Below are 16504 nucleotides of genomic sequence, written 5' to 3'. Positions count from 1 at the left end.
TCCTAACCTGCGCTGTAAGGCTGCACTGTTAGCTTGAGTCATGGGAAGACTGGTCCAAACCAGAATGATGACATAGCAAGAGGCTGTGAGTGCCTCCTCCAGTGACTGTCCATGGATAGATTTAGTAAGGAGACAACTTGCCCAATCATCCAACATTCTGCAGTTCACTAAATTGCTTATTAACTTGCAGTCTGTACCCGAAGGGTGAAAAGATCTGGAGCACTTGGTGGTGCTTTCAGGCCTCTGCGTTGCTTGAGTAGGAAGATGGCTAGAGGCCCGACTCCACGCATGTCAATATGGTTGTGTCTGAATTGTCTCTGCTGCAGAAGAATGGTAGCTTTATACAAGGTTTCCCTACTGCGTAGCCATTTCCCTCCCCAACGCTCCCCCACCCCACACATGTCTGTGCATTACCTTCAATTGCTGGGCAGCCCTTGCACCCATCCCACCTGCAAGTCACCTCAACTGCAGGGCAGCCCTTGCCCCTCTACCCAAATCACCTCAACCACAGAGCAGCCTTTGACCTTCCCCCCCAAAGTCACCTCAACCATAGGGTAGCCCTTGCCCACACCCCAATGTGACTCAACGTTGAAGCCCAACAGGCAACCCTCCTGAGCGTTGCGCAACATTACTGTGCACTCACCTCCAAGTTCCCCTCAAAGTGCAGCCTGGCAAGCGCACGTCTCATATATGCTGTGGTGAAACATCGATCCAGCTGGGAGGATGATTCCAGCTGGCTGGCCATATAATGATATGCAGATGCATTACAATGAGGTTCCCGATGTCCATTGATGGGAAATACGGCCCGCCATTGACGGACTGAGCAGACGATCATAAACTGGTTTCACAATGTCGTGAAACCGATTTTTGGCCTTCTCACCATATTGTCTGCTCACGCTGTTGAACACGCCCAACACCAGTGGGGGAGGAAAATTCTGGCCATGGTGTTTGTTCCTTTTTGTTACCTTGACAACATACACATTCTTTTCACATTAATCTGCTCAAAAATGCTCATCAATGAGCCAAATGGCCTTCCCTTGTCCCTGATTATGGTGAAGAACTACATAATTAAAGAACACCTATAAAATATTAGTTTGCTTAGCACTTCTACCCAATCAACATATTCGAACTGTGTGACAGAATCAACACATTTGATATGTATGAAAATCGACTGCTTTTTTTTTCCCATAGGGAAACCTCTACCCTCCTTGAGCCGTTATACAGTACAGCTGAGCAGCAACACAAAAGAAGCATTATGAGCAGGGTAATAAGACTCATTCATTTCATGAAGGTTCAGTGATCTCAGAATGAAAGCAGGACTTGAATAGCAAAATAGTTTGAAGGAGAAAAGACATGCCTCATCCGATTGGCTACAATTACTGAGGGCATTGCCTGAGACTGCTCTCCGAGCATTCTCCAATTTCTGAACACTTTGCCACATTTTCCCACACTCGCAACATGCAAACGGACTCAGATAATAAAAGTAGGATCTTTGTCACATATCTCTCAACTTCTTAAAATAGTCATTACCAAATAATCAGCAAAACTCACAGCATGCTACACAGGGGCTAGCATCAAACAACATCAAGTTATCAAGCCTACTACTGTTTGACAAGCTGACAAAGGAAATAGTCCCAGCCTGTCAGACAGTAGTAGGCTTGATGTCATCCCTCTCCTTGGACTGCCTCCATAACATTGCCCAACTTCACCCCGATTCAGCTCATCTGCCACTGAAACCTTCATTCAGGCCTTTGTTCCTTCTGGACTTGCCTATTCCAACACAGTTCTGGCTGATTTCCCACATTCTACCCTCCATAAGCTTGAGGTTGTCCAAAACTCTGCTGCCCGTGTCCTAACTTGCAACAAGTCCCGTTCCCCTGAGCCCGCTGACCTATATTGTGTCCCAGTCAGGCAACATCATGATTTTAAATTTTTCATCCTTGTTTTCAAATCTCTCAATGACCTCACCCGTCTCTATCTCTGTAACCTCCTTCAATCGCAGAACCCTTGGAAATATCTGCACTCACCTAATTCTGGCTTCTTGAGCATCTCTGATTTTAATTGTACCACCATTGTCAGATGCGCTTTCACTTGCCTTGGTCCCAAGCTCTGGAATTCCTTCCCACCTCTCACCTCTCTACCTCACTTTCCTCCTTTAAGACACTCTTTAAAATTTGCCTCTTTGCCCAAGATTTTGGTCATCTGACCAAATACCTCCTTATGTTGCTTGGTGTCATATTTTTTTTATAACGGTCCTGTAAAGCACCTGGGAACATTTCATTATGCAAAGGCGCCAAATAAATATATGTTGCTTTTGTTGCTGTCATTGTACAATATCCCTGGTGTATTCAACAGTTGTGTGGCAGCCACTGCTCAGGAGTGGTACTCTCTGATGCAGAGTTTATAGGTCAAGTCCTAATCCAAAGACTTGAGTATAAAAATCTAGGCTGACACTTCAGTGTAGTACTGGGGGAGTGTTGTACTGTCAGGGGTGCAACCATTTGGATGAGATATTAAACCACGTGGACTGCAGTGGTTCAAGAAGGCAGATCACCACCACCTTCTCAAGGGCAATTAGGGATCGGCAATAAATGCTGGCCTAGCCAGCGATGCCCACATCCCATGAATGAATATTTTTAAAAAACCAAAGCCTCCTCCACTCCCTACAGTTGACGTTAAAGATCCCCTAGCATTACTTCAGAGAAAAGCAGGAAAGTTACCCCTGGTGACATGACATGGGCAACATTTATCCATCAATCAGCATCACAAAAACAGATTATCCAGTCATTATCACATTGTGGTTTGTGGAAACACATGTGCAAATTGGCTGCCGTGTTTCCTACATGACAACAGTGACAACACTTCAGAAGTATTTCATTGACTGTAAAGTGCTTTAGAATGTCCTGAGGTCATGAAAGCTGTTACATAAATGCAAGTCTTTATTGCTTTTTAGCACCCATGTTTAGTGATTACATTCAAAAATATTTTTTAGCCATTTTGGGAGTGCTCCATGGGAGACCCCTCTTCCCTCCAAATCAGAAAAAATTGTGGATTAAATTTTCACTCCAGGGACTAGTACACAAAATCCAGGCTGACATTCCAGTGCAGTACTGAGGGGATGCTGCACTGTCGGAGGTGCTGCACTTACGGAGGCTACACTGAACCAAGGCTCCGTCCATCCTCTGAGGTGGACAGACATAAGCGGGCAAGCAGAGGTCAAAGTGCTGACTCTAACTAATGGGTTAACATCCACCAAAAATTCTTCTACCAATAAGTGTGTCTGGTCCCTTCCCCCACCCATTTTAAAGATTAGCAGGGGATTTTTAATCTTACAGGTACCCCGAAGATAAAATCGATAAAAAAAGGAAGGGGTTGGGAAACAACCTCAGCTACTCATTCCTATGAGTCACTCGAGAAGCTCATAAAAAAATATCTTACATTTATATAACACTTGTCACATAGTAAAACTTCTCAAGTCGCCTCACAGTAGCATAATCAAGCAAAATTTAACACCGAGCCATGGAAAGGGGGCATTAGGAGAGATGACAAAAAAATTGGTCTAAGTGGTAGGATTGAAAGGAAGGTCTTAAAGGAGGACAGAGGTAGAGAGACAGAGAGGTTTAGAGATGGAATTTCAGAGCTTAGGACCCAGGCAACTTTTTAAAAAATTCATTCATGGGATGTGGGCATCGCTGGCTAGGCCAGCATTTATTGCCCACCCCTAGCTGCCCTTGAGAAAGTAGTGGTGAGCTGCCTTCATGAATCGCTGGAGCCAATGTGGCATAGGTACACCTAGAGTGCTATTAGGAAGGGAGTTCTAGGATTTTGACCCAGCGACAGTGGAGGAATTGTAATGTATTTCCAAGTTAGGATGGTGGGTGGCTTGGAGGGCAACTTGCAGGTGGGGTGTCCCCATGCATCTGCTACCCTTGTCCTTCTAGATGGTAGTGGTCATGGGTTTGGAAGGTGCCGTCTAAGGAGGCTTGGTGAGTTGCTGCAGTGCACCTTGTGGATGACACACATTGCTGCCACCATGCGTCAGGAGGGAGTAAATGTTTATGGAAGGGCTGCCAATCAAGCGGACTGCTTTGTCCTGGATGGCGTCAAGCTTCTTCAGTGTTGTTGGAGCTGCACTCATCCAGGCAAGTGAAGAAAATTCTATCACACTCCTGACTTGTGCCTTGTAGATGGTGGACAGGCTTTGGGAAGTCAGGAGGTGAGTTATTTGCTGCAGGATTCCTAGCCTCTGACCTGTTCTTAGAGCCACAGTATTTATATGGCTAGTCCAGTTCAGGATGTTGATAGTGGGGGATTCAGCAATGGTAATGCAATTGAATCAAGGGGCGATGGTTAGATTCTCTCCTGTTGGAGATGGTCATTGCCTGGTACTTGTGTGACGCAATTGTTACTTGCCACTTGTCAATCCAAGCCTGGATATTGTCCAGGTTTTGCGGCATTTGAACATGGACTGCTTCAGTATCTGAGGAGTCGTGAATGGTGCTGAACATTGTTCAATTATCAGTGAACATCCCCACTTCTGACCTTATGATGGAAGGAAGGTCATTGATGAAGCAGCTAAAGATGGTTGGGCCTAGGACACTACACTAAGGAACTCCTGCAGTGATGTCCTGGAGCTGAGATGATTGACCTCCAACAACTGCAACCATCTTTCTTTGCACTAGGTATGACTCCAACCAGTGGAAAGTTTTCCCCCAATTCCCATTGACTCCAGTTTTGCTGGGCTTCTTGATGCCACGCTTGGTCAAATATTGCCTTCATGTCAAGGGCAGTCACTCTCACCTCACTTCAGGAGTTCAGCTCTTTTGTCCTGTTTGAACCAAGGCTGTAATGAGGTCAGGAGCTGAGTGATCCTGGTGGAAACCAAACTGAACAGGTTATTGCTAAGCAAGTGCCACTTGATAGCCCTGTTGATGACTCCTTCCATCACTTTACTGGTGATGGAGAGTAGACTGATGTGGTGGTAATTGGCCTGTTTGGATTTGACCTGCTTTTTGACTACAGGACATACCTGGGCAAATTTCCACATTGCTTGGTAGATGCCAGTGGTGTAGATATACTAGAACAGCTTGGCTAAGGGTGCAGCAAGTTCTTGAGCACAAGTCTTCAGTGCTATTGCCGGAATATTGTCAGGGCCCATAGCCTTTGCAGTATCCAGTGCCTTGATCCGTTTCTTGATATCAAGTGGAGTGAATCAAATTGGCTGAAGACTGACATCTGTGATGCTGGGGACCTATGGAGGAGGCCAAGATGGATCACCCAGTTGGCACTTCTAGCTGAAGATTTTTGCAAATGCTTCTGCCTTATCTTTTGCACTGATGAACTGGGCTCCCCCATCATTGAGATTGGCAATACTTGTGGAGCCTCCTTCTCCAGTGAGTTGTTTAATTGTCCAACACCAATCATGGCTGGATGTGGCAGTACAGCTTAGATTTGATCCATTGGTTGTGGGATCACTTGGCTCTGTCTATCGCATGCTGCTTACGCTGTTTGGCACGAATGTAGTCCTGAGTTGCAGCTTCGCCACCTTATTTTTAGATATGCCTTGTGCTGCTCTTGGCATGTCCTCCTGCACTCTTCATTGAACCAGGGTTGATCCCCTGGCTTGGTGGTAATGGTAGAGAGGGGGATATGCCAGGCCGTGAGGTTACAGATGTGGTTGAGTACAAATCTGCTGCTGCTGATGGAGCACAGCACCTCATGGATCATGTCCAGTCTTGAGTTGCTAGATCTGTTTGAAGACTATCCCATTTATCACGGTGGTGGTGCCACACTACACAATGAAGGTATCCTCAATGTGAAGATGGGACTTTGTCTCCACAAGGACTGTGCGGTGATCATTGCTACCAATGTTGTCATGGACAGATGCATCTGCAGCAGGCAGTTTGGTGATGATGAGGTCAAGTATATTTTTCCCTCTTGTTGGTTCCCTCACCACCTCCCATAGACCCAGTCTAGCAGCTATGTCCTTTCGGACTTGACCAGCTCGGCCTGTAGTGGTGCTACTGAGCCACTCTTGGTGATGGACATTGAAGTGCCCCACCCAGAGTACATTCTGTGCCCTTGCCACCCTCTGTGCTTCCGCCAAGTGGTGTTCAACATGGAGAAGTACTGATTCATCAGCTGAGGGGCAAGGGGGCGGTATGTTGTAATCAGCAGGAGGTTTCCTTACTCATGTTTGACTTGATGCCATGAGACTTCATGGGCTGAAGACACAGCTACCTAAAGTGGAGCAAAAGAAATCAAAGACATGCAAGAGGCTAGAATTGGCGGAGCTTGGAGCTCTTGGACACCTTGTTCAAAGCTGAAGTAAGGACATGCCCCGGGCCTGAACACAACAGACAGAGTGATCCCTTTAATAATAATGCAACCAAATAGTCTGGCTGCTAGGGGAGGGAAGGGGAGGGGCAGAGTATTAACATACTAGTAATAAAAAAGCTAGCAGCTGTCCAATTTAAAAAATGTATATTTTTGTATGATTGAAGCAGTGCTTCATATGTTTGACAAACAGGAGCCTCTGGCACTTGCTGCAGTCAAAATTATTGTGAAATATTTTAATTTATGTTCTCACCCTGTTGAAGCCTGTTGCAGAATTTGCTGTTGTGGTATGTTACAGTTCACTCAGGAGTCCGGGTTGCTGCGGCAACATGCACTTTTACATGCATGTTGTAGTCTGGAGCTATGGGTAGTGATGGTAGAGGCTCCAAGATTCCAATATTCACTCCAGCATTCTCTCCATCACATGGCTGACATGGAATCTCTCCTACTCTTATCACTTGCCACTGGCGAGTGTTAGATGGTTTGCAGGTAGACACTCAACCTGTTTGGCCATGTTATGAACACGCCTTCCTTGGCCTCAGGTCCTGTGGTTAGACTTGAACCCAGAGCCTCTGGCTTAGAGGCAGGCACGCTACCCACTGCATCACAAGACCTCCCTTAGAATTTATTGTACCAGAATGCAAAAGAATGAAGATTTCAGAGAATACTGTCAACCCGAACTCATAGAGATAAACCCTGCTCAACAGTTGTACAACTTTGGCAATAAGGTTTCTTTCTTGAGAGGATAGATTGATTTAAAAAGAATATTCCATGTTTGCGTATACAATCATCCAGATGGAGGCCATTGTGACTGTTCTGGTTCTTCAAAAGATCTATCCAATTAGTCCCATTCCCCTCCTCTTTCACCAGTGACCTGCATATTTTTCCCCTCCAAGTACTTAATTCCTTTTGGCCTAGAAGGCTGAAAGCAAGGTCGTCAATGGTGGGTGAAATAAATGGGAGATGGACAAGAGTTAGGAGTTGTAGGATCTCAGTGCTCCCAGAGAGGTGGAGGGCTGGAAGGTACAGGGGGAGGGAGGATGAAGCTGTGGAGGAATTTGATAACAAGAATAAAAGTTTTGAAATTGAAGGTCAGTGAATACAGGGAATTTTTTTAGGCCTCAGTGGGAGTGAAAATGGAGGCAGAAGGGCTGGAATGTCACACCATCGGCCAGCAGGCTGGTTCCCTGGCTCAATCCCGCTGTGCCATTTTCCTGGAGCCAGGATCGGCGGGGGGAGGGTGGGGGAGGTGCAGAATCAGCGTGTAACTAATTGACCTTGTTCAGGATATATTATTAAGGATATATAATTGCTGGAGACTAACTGGAATTTTTTTTGTTTGTGAACAAAGTACTCATAGCTCTGCCTGAATAATTCTTCTTTCACATTCTAGACAATATACCCGCACAATCATAACAGGAATCTACAGGGAGCCATCTGCACCACCAGAACCAGCTGAACCACCAGCATTGGGAGAAATGACACGAAATGCATGAGATGGTTTGGACAATGAATGAAGAAATCCAAGACCCACATTTCGATATTCTAAAATATGAGTTAAGCTTTACACCTGAGGATCAGCAGCCGCCGCTCTGGATAAAGTTTTCGGATGCTATTGTATGGCATCAAGACTAGCAGATGGAGCAGAAGTCATACAAGAATGCACATGGATTTACTGTTTGAGTCATAAAGTGAATGGTATTCTTGCATTGTTTAATCTAACAGCTGATCAAAGTAAAAATACACAACAAAGTAAGGCGAAGGTTCAATGGTTAATTCACCACCCAGGAAAATGGAATTCCTGAAAGGACAAAATTAAAGCAGGATGTAATACAGGAATAGCACCTGGGGAAGCAACCAACATACATGGAGGTGCAGCACAGAAACAGGTCATTCAGCCCAATAGGACTATGCAAATCATTATGTACCAACAAGATGTCCTTGTTTCATTTCACTCTATCATTATATCATTCCGTTCTTTTCACCCTTGTGCAGTTAAGTAGTTTCCCATCAAATGGACCTATCCTATTAACATAAAAAGGCTAGCATTTATTTAGTACATTTTCATGACCTCTGGATGTCCCAAAACACTGCACAGCTAATGAAATACTTTTGAAGTGTTGTTGCTGTTGTAATGTGGATCTATTTGCCGCAACCATGGTCATAGCGAGCTCCACATTCTCATCACTCTCTTGAGTAAAAAAACAAATTCTCCTGAATATTGCCTGGATTTATTATTGACAGGAGGATATGCTAGAAGACTGTTAGTTAAAGCTAAATCCAGGAGGAGTATTAGTGGTCCATGCAAATAGAAGAGAATCTCAGCTGTTACATGGGAAAGTAAAAAACCAGGAACGTACAAGGAAAGTGACCAAGTGAAAAAAGATAAGCGACAATACCACAGGTTCACAATTGATTTTAAAAGTACCGTCTGTTGGAAACAACGCACACACACACAGTCAGCATATTTGTAACATCTTACACAAATACCGTTGAAGCATTGAGTTCAAAATATGATAAATTCAGCCTTTTACGTGCTTGTTAAAGAGAACGAAGCAAGCAGTTCAGGGTGAGAATGGAAGATCTTTGAACAGGACACTGGTATCATGACATTGAGCTCGGTGGTACTCATGAGCACTCTGCCACCAGCAGAAGCACAGGAAGGCAGGGATGACTGCCTTCATTCTCGAACACTGACATATATCCCCCAAGAAGGTGCTGGCTGGCATTCTTGAGCTGGTTTCAAATAGCTGACTGATTTGTTAGGCTATCTCAGACAGCAATTGAGATTCAATAACATTGATGCAGGAGCTGAAGTCACATAAAGGCCAGACCCATTAACGAAGCCAGGTATCCTTCGCTAAAAATGACATTAATGAATCCATTGGCTTTGATGGCAGTTCAACAACTTCATGGTCACTTTTGATGATACCAGCTTTTTATTTTCAGCTTTTTACAAACTAAATCCAAATTCTTAAACTACCATCAGATGCAAGGGTCTTTCTCTGAATCCAGTTTTTTAGACTTTAGTGCCTTGTGTCACCTGGAAGGACTCAGTGGCAATAAGGCCAATTTTCCTGGCCACTTTTTATGCTCCTGACAGCACAGTACTCTTTGTTGTGAACCTTGTCCCAGGAAATGGTGCCGTTTATCCATAGCTCTCCTGAGGCTGCACTATCTGGCACAGTAGTCCGAGGTAAGGTTAAAACAATTCTATCACCTAGTTTTGGTAACATTCCTTCTGCAGGTTTCTTTAACTCTTTCATGAGATATGGGCATTATTGGCAAGGCCAGTATTTGCTGCCCATCCCCAATTGCTACAACTGAGTGGTTTGTGAGGCCATTTCAGAGGGCCATTAAGAGTCAGCCGCCTTGGCCTGGGTCCAGAATCACAAAAACACTTGGGTAGGTAAGGATGGCAGATTTCCTTTCCTTAAGGGCATTAGTGAATCAGGTTACTTTTTACTACAATCAGTGATAGTTTCATGGTCACCGTTACTGAGGCTAGCTTTTAATTCCAGACTTTTTAAAATTGAACTTATTAATTAATTGAGTTTAAATCCCACCCCTAGCTGCCATACTGGGATTTGAACCCAAGTCCCCAGAGCATAAACCTGAATTACTAGTCCAGTATCATCAGTACCACACCACTATCTTCCCACATCATTATCTGTCTCTGTTCAAGCATGTTCTGCCTTTCAATTTGATCACAGGTGATCAAGATCTTAACTCTATTTACTCATCATTTAACATATCTTAATATCCTTGCCTAACAAAAATCTTTCAATCTGCTGAAAGTGTGGTGTCAAGAAAAACCAGAATCGGGGAGGGGTAGTTCAAGGTGTAGAGTGAGACAAATAGAGAAGAGTTTTGTTTGATTAACGTTTCAAATTGGTATGAGTCAATAAGGACAACAAGGGAGAGTGTAAATACACAGTACAGACAAAGATAAATTAATTGTCCATCCTGGCAATACTGGAGTGTATGCCAACGTAACATCAAAAAAACACCCATTAAGAAGAGTCAAAAATGTGACAAATAGCTTATAGGACTGTGAGCTAAACCCTAATGCATCAAATATGATGGAAATTTTAAAAAAAACTTAACTAAACAAGTGTGGGTGGTGACTTCCTGTTTGAGTCTAAATTCCACAAGGAATCATAAGGGGCAGAAAAGTCATTAAGGATAAAGAAAGGAAATGCACATTATGAAACCATACTTCAACTCAACGTCATTGGAAAATTTTCATTTCCAGCAATTTGGAACATTTTCCAAAAATAAACAACTGGTTGTTAAATGTTTTATGGTATAAGTCAAACTTTTCCCAAAATAGATCTCAAATTTACCATCTGATTCTGCAGCAGTCAGGGACTAATTAAAACATAAGCCTACATTGGAGCAGCAAATTCTAAATGCACAAGTTAGTTTCTGGTAGGTTCTTACCCAGAGGCTACCTTGTCCTTTAATGATCAGCATGAATATCAATCGACATCTTCAGGCTAACTTAGTCTAAGCCTCATCCTTTCACTATGATCATTCTCTCCAGCTATGTATTCAGGTGACCCTTGTACCCGCCTCCCCTGTTGCTGCGGGATCGATGTTATGTGGTGCAGAAAGGACCCCAAATACTTTTGCTGCTCATGGCCCCAAGAATTCTTAATCTAACACTGATAACAACGAATGATATAGCCCCAATAAGAGTTGAAGGGATGAGTGCTTCAACAGCAGCTGACTGGAGGCAGGGGTAGAGATGGGCTTTACGGAGGTTGACCTCAGTACCCATGGTGATGGGGACGATATGGGGTCAGAAACTCAGCTCAAAGTCAAAGAGGATTGCCAAGGTTGTAAGCAGTCTGGCTAAGCCACAGTGACTAGTGAGAGGGACAGTGAGAGTGGCTAGGGAATGGAGTTTTTGGCAAGGATGGAAGACAAAGGCTGCCATTTTCCAATATTTTATTGGAGGAAATTTCTGCTTATCCCATACTAGATGCCAGATATGTAAGGTGACAAGTCAAAGGCAGATTAAGGGTCGAGAGAGGTGGTAGTGAGATAAAGCACAGTGCACCTGTGGAACCTGGGGCAAAATTTAACCCTTGTCGGGTGGGCTCAGCAGGGGTGGGCGGGAGCAGTCGGGAAGCCGCCCGCTGCCCGCTATCAAGGCCGGAAGGCGATTTCACGCTGGTGGGCCGATTAAGACCCGCCTAGCGTCAAACGTGAGCGGGTGGGGTGGAGGAGGGCAAATGGGGCGAGAGCAAACTTCGCACATGCGCGCAAATGCGCGTTTGAGAATCTCCCTGAGGCACAGAGCTGCCTCAGGGAGATGAAGAGTGTTTAAAAAATTAATAAAGAAATGAAAAATGTAATAAAACATGTCTCTTCATGTCACTCTGTCACATGAGCAGGGACATGTTAATAGTTAAATTTTAAAGCTTTTATTTTATTTTTACTTGCTTTAGGAAACCTTATCCCGTCCGTGGATGAGGTTCCCTAAAAAGTGTAAAGGCCACTTGGCCTTTTTGCCTGCCCTCTAACCGTAACGTTGGATGGGTTGTGAAAAATTTTGTTCAATTCTCTTGTTAATGGCCCTTTACAGGACTTTTAATTGTTGGTGGGCACGCTGGAGCCAACCAAACGAAATAGCATGTGACTGCGCGTTGATTGTTGTAAAACCCATCTGGTTCACTAATATCCTTTAGGAGAGGAAATCTGCCGTCCTTATCTGCAATGTGGTTGACTCTAAAGTGGCCTCTGAACAAGTGCAATTAGCTTCCAGGCTAAGAGGTTTGCCCCTGATGTTTAAGATGATATCACTAAGGGGCAGCACGTAGATGAGAAATAGGAGGATGTGAATGTTATATAACAACACGTTGTTATATTATTGGGGAAATCTCAGCTGAACATGTGAACAAGGATCATTGGATAACAGTAGGTGCATTAAGTCTTGGCTGGTTTTTCCCTTGCATAATCCAAGGGCATGGTGACCAATTGTAGAACAACTCAACGTCAACCTGGCGAATTCATCGAGGAAGAATTGGACCTTCAGCCTTTCTGGTCAGCCATCACTGGATAAACTTGGAGCCTCTGAGACAGTACAAAAATGCAGATGTCTCATCAGGTTGAGTTACCTATGTGAAGAATGCACAGCTACACTAACAAAGTGAAAATCAGAGTTTTTATAACAGCGTTAAATATGTGGCAAATTTGTGGGATTTTCTGAAAATATAGCAAAGAATCATTGCTATTGATCTTGAAAGGTTAATGAGTCAATGGCCCAGTCACAGGTTAGCCAATTAAAACTGAGTGACAAACGTGGGAAACCTTTCAAAAACCTTGACAAGGATTTTTTTTAAGTCAGAGTTCAATCTCAAGAGCTCCATGTTTTTAGGCACAGTGGTATTGTCACTGGACTGGTAATCCAGAGACCCAGGATAATGATCTGGGGACCAGAGTTCGAATCCCGCCGCAGCAGATGGTAGAATTTGAATTCGATAAAAATCAGGAATTAAAAGTCTAATGATGACCATGAAACTATTGTTGATTGTTGTAAAAACCCATCTGGTTCACTAATATCCTTTAGAAGAGGAAATCTGCCATCCTTATCTGGTTTGACCTACATGTGATTCCAGACCCACAGCAATGTGGTTGACTCTAAAGTGGCCTCTGAACAAGTGCAAGTAGGGATGGGCAATAAATGCTGGCCTAGCCAGCGATGCACTCATCCCATGAATGAATTTTAAAAATCACAATCTGTAAACTAGTTAATTCCTTAATTGTCACTCGTTATTGTATGTCTTCCATAAAATGAATTCATATGCCCCCCTCCCACAAACACAAATATCAGGGCTAGGGCCTTTCCCAATGCATTGGAACAGGTGTGGACCATAAAGTCCCTTGAGCCTGATCCTCCATCCTATCTATTAGATCACAGGTGACCTGTAGCCATAACTGCATTTAACCACTTTGTTCTATATCCCAGGATACCCTTCCTAGTCCTCCAGGATTGCCCTAAGAGGGCATTGACAACCATGGACTTCCATTGGGTTGGTCCATGATTATGCTTGACAAAGTGCTGCGTGGCTTGCTATTGCTTTCTGAAGCATTGCTAACCAGGAAGCTCTCCCACTCTCTCCACATGCTACAAGCATATTGGAAAGATTTACAGGCTGACAACCAATCTGTTTGGCCACATTATGGCCACACTTTCTGTGGACATCAAGTGCTGATGTGGGTCTTGTATCCAGAACTTCTGGCCCAGAGATGGGGACAATGCAGCTGCAACACAAGACTTCCAGGATATCCTTACCCAATAAAAGTCCTTATTGATTAAAGTCTTGGTGCACCAACACCTCAACTTTAAGCACTTGGGCCACAGGTGGAGAACTATGTGCAGTTCTGGACACCACATTATAAGAAAAATATGATTGCACTAGAGAGGGTCCAGAGGAGGTTTACAAGCATGCTGCCTGGGCTGGAGAATTTTAGTTATGTAGAAAGATTGAATAGACTAGGGGTGTTTTCTTTGGAGCCAAAGAGGCTGATGAGAGACCTAATTGAAATGTATAAAATTTTGAGGGGGTCTAGACTGGATAGGGAGACTCTATTCTTCTTGGTTGAGAGAGTCCAGAAAGAGAGTTTGGGTAAGAGGTAGGAGGTTTATAGGAAATTTGAGGGAAAATCTTTTCACCCAAAGGGTGCTGGGGACCTGGAATTCACTACCTAAAAAGCTGGTAGAGTTGGAAACCATCATAACATTAAAAAAAATACTAGGATATGCACCTGAAGTTCTGTAACATCCAAGGCTAGAGATCAAGAGGTGGAAAGTGGGATTGGGCTGGATGGCGACTTAATTCATTCTTTCACGGGGTGTCGGCATTGCTGGCCAGGCCTGCATTTATTGCCCATCCCTTGTTAGCCAGTGTAGACATGATGAGCTGAATGATCTCCTTCCATGCTGCAAATTCCTCTGATTCTATGGTCCATGTGTTCAAATTCCTCTCAATAGCTCCATATTTCTTAAATCACAATCTGTAACTGGTGGCTCGATCGACTGCCAGTCATGGGACAAACAAAGCGGGAGGTGCATAAGAGGCCAGAATTGGAGGAATGCAGAGTTGTCAGCAGGTTATAGGTCTGATGAAGATTAAGAGGATAGAAAAGTACCATATAGGGATTTGAACATAAGGGTAAGAATTTTAAATTTGATACATTGGTGTACCAGGAAACAATGTGGGTCAGTGAGCATGGAGGTGAAGAGTGAATGGGCCTTGATGTGAATTAGGTCATGAACAGCAAGGTTTTGAATCAGTTCACATTCATAGAGAGCAGGAGGTGCACGGGTGGTCAGAAAACCATTGGAATTCTTGGGCAGGATTTTCCCCCTGTCGGGGTTGGGGGGGGAGGTGTTGTGCGGGAATGGTCAGGTTCCCAATCAGCGCCCCCAATCAGAAGCGGGCCGCCATTTTATGTGGGCGGGCCAATTGAGGCCCGCCCAGCATGACGTGCATCAGGAAGCGCTATGCAGTCCCTGTGCGAGCAAGGGGTGGGGTGGGGGGTATCCCTGACTCAGGGGTGCACTGTTTAATTCGTTCGAATATGAAACCCAGTTTAAAGAATAGAAAAAGTTTTACTGACATGTCCCCTCATGTCAAATGACAACTGTCACATGAGTTGGGACATGTCCATATCTTTTATTTTAAAATATTCTGAAGTTTTAAAATCCCTCATGAAACGTCATCCCTCCTGTGGATGAGGTTTCATGTTTTTTCAGGAACCGCACCTGCCGACCTGAAAATATAAATGACACGGGGTGACATCGGGACACCCGCCCAATGTCACCCCGCGTAATTTTACATGTCGGCATGCAGGCCCCGCACCCACCCCGCTCGCCGACCGGAAGATGCAGTCCTTGAGTCAGGAGATAACAAAGGCATGAATGAGGGTTTCAGCAGCAGATGGGTGGAGACAGGCGATGCTGTGGAGAATGAGGCTCTGAACATTTTGATGGTCAGCTGGGAGAAGAAGCTAAAAACATCGGGCAAAATCGACCTAGATTTGCACTAAGTGTGGTAACAGGCATGAAGAAAGGTGGGTTTTTGCGCCTTATCATCCCCTTCCTGGCACATCCTGCCTCTTTAATAATGCATTCACGGGAAACACACCGGGTTGCTAATGAGTGGGCTCGGATTTGCCTGCCAACCTGTGACCTCAGCACTTCCTCACTCCAGGCGCTATATTTAAAGCACACCAGAGCATGTCTACAGGCAGGACTGCTCCTGGTGACAGATGGCCCCAAAAACCAGGAAGATGGCAGCTCCCAAACAGATCCAGCAAATGAACCCAGAGCTCCCTGGATGAAAAAGGAGATAGAAATTAAGATAAAGAAGAAAAAGTGTGTTTATGACAGGTGTCAGGTAGAAAATACAACTGAGAACCAAGAGGAATAACAGAAGATTCAGAGGGGAGGTGAAAAAGCATATTTGAGAAGGAAGAGGGATTATGAGAAAAAAACTGGCAGCCAACATAAAGGGGAATCCCAAAGTCTTCTATAAACATATAAATTGTAAAAGGGTGGTAAAAGGAGGAGTAGGGCCAATTAGGGACCTAAGAGGGAATCTACACATGGATGAAGGGGCCATGGCTGAGGTATTAAATGAATACTTTGCGTCCATCTTTACCAAGGGGGTAGATGCTACCCAGGCCATGGTGAAAGACGAGGAAACTCTGTCACTAAAAGTGTTCAAAATTGACAAGGAGGAAGTGTTGAATAGACTGTCAGTACATAAAGTTGACAAGGCACCAGGACTGGATGAGATACATCAGAGAATATTGAAGGAAGTGAGAGTAGAAATTGCAGGGGCCATAACTTTTCAGTCTTCCCTAGACTCAGGGGAGGTGCCAGAGGACTGGAGAATTGCAAACATTACGCCCTTGGTCAAAAAAGGTTGTAAGGATAAGCCCAACAATTACAGACCAGTCAGTTTATCTTCAGTGGTGGACAAGATTCAAGAAACAATTATTTCGGATAGAATTAGTAGTCACATGGAAAAATATGGGTTGATAAGGAAGAGCCAGCATGGATTTCTAAAGGGGAAATCTAACCAGGGGAAGTTTAACTAACTTGCTGGAGATTTTTGGAGGTAACAGAGAAGGTCAATGGGGGTAATGCTGT

The sequence above is a fragment of the Carcharodon carcharias genome, chromosome 3 (assembly GCF_017639515.1).
Source record: "Carcharodon carcharias isolate sCarCar2 chromosome 3, sCarCar2.pri, whole genome shotgun sequence".
In the NCBI taxonomy this organism is placed as follows: Eukaryota; Metazoa; Chordata; class Chondrichthyes; order Lamniformes; family Lamnidae; genus Carcharodon; species Carcharodon carcharias.
Note: the sequence above shows the minus strand (reverse complement) of the source record.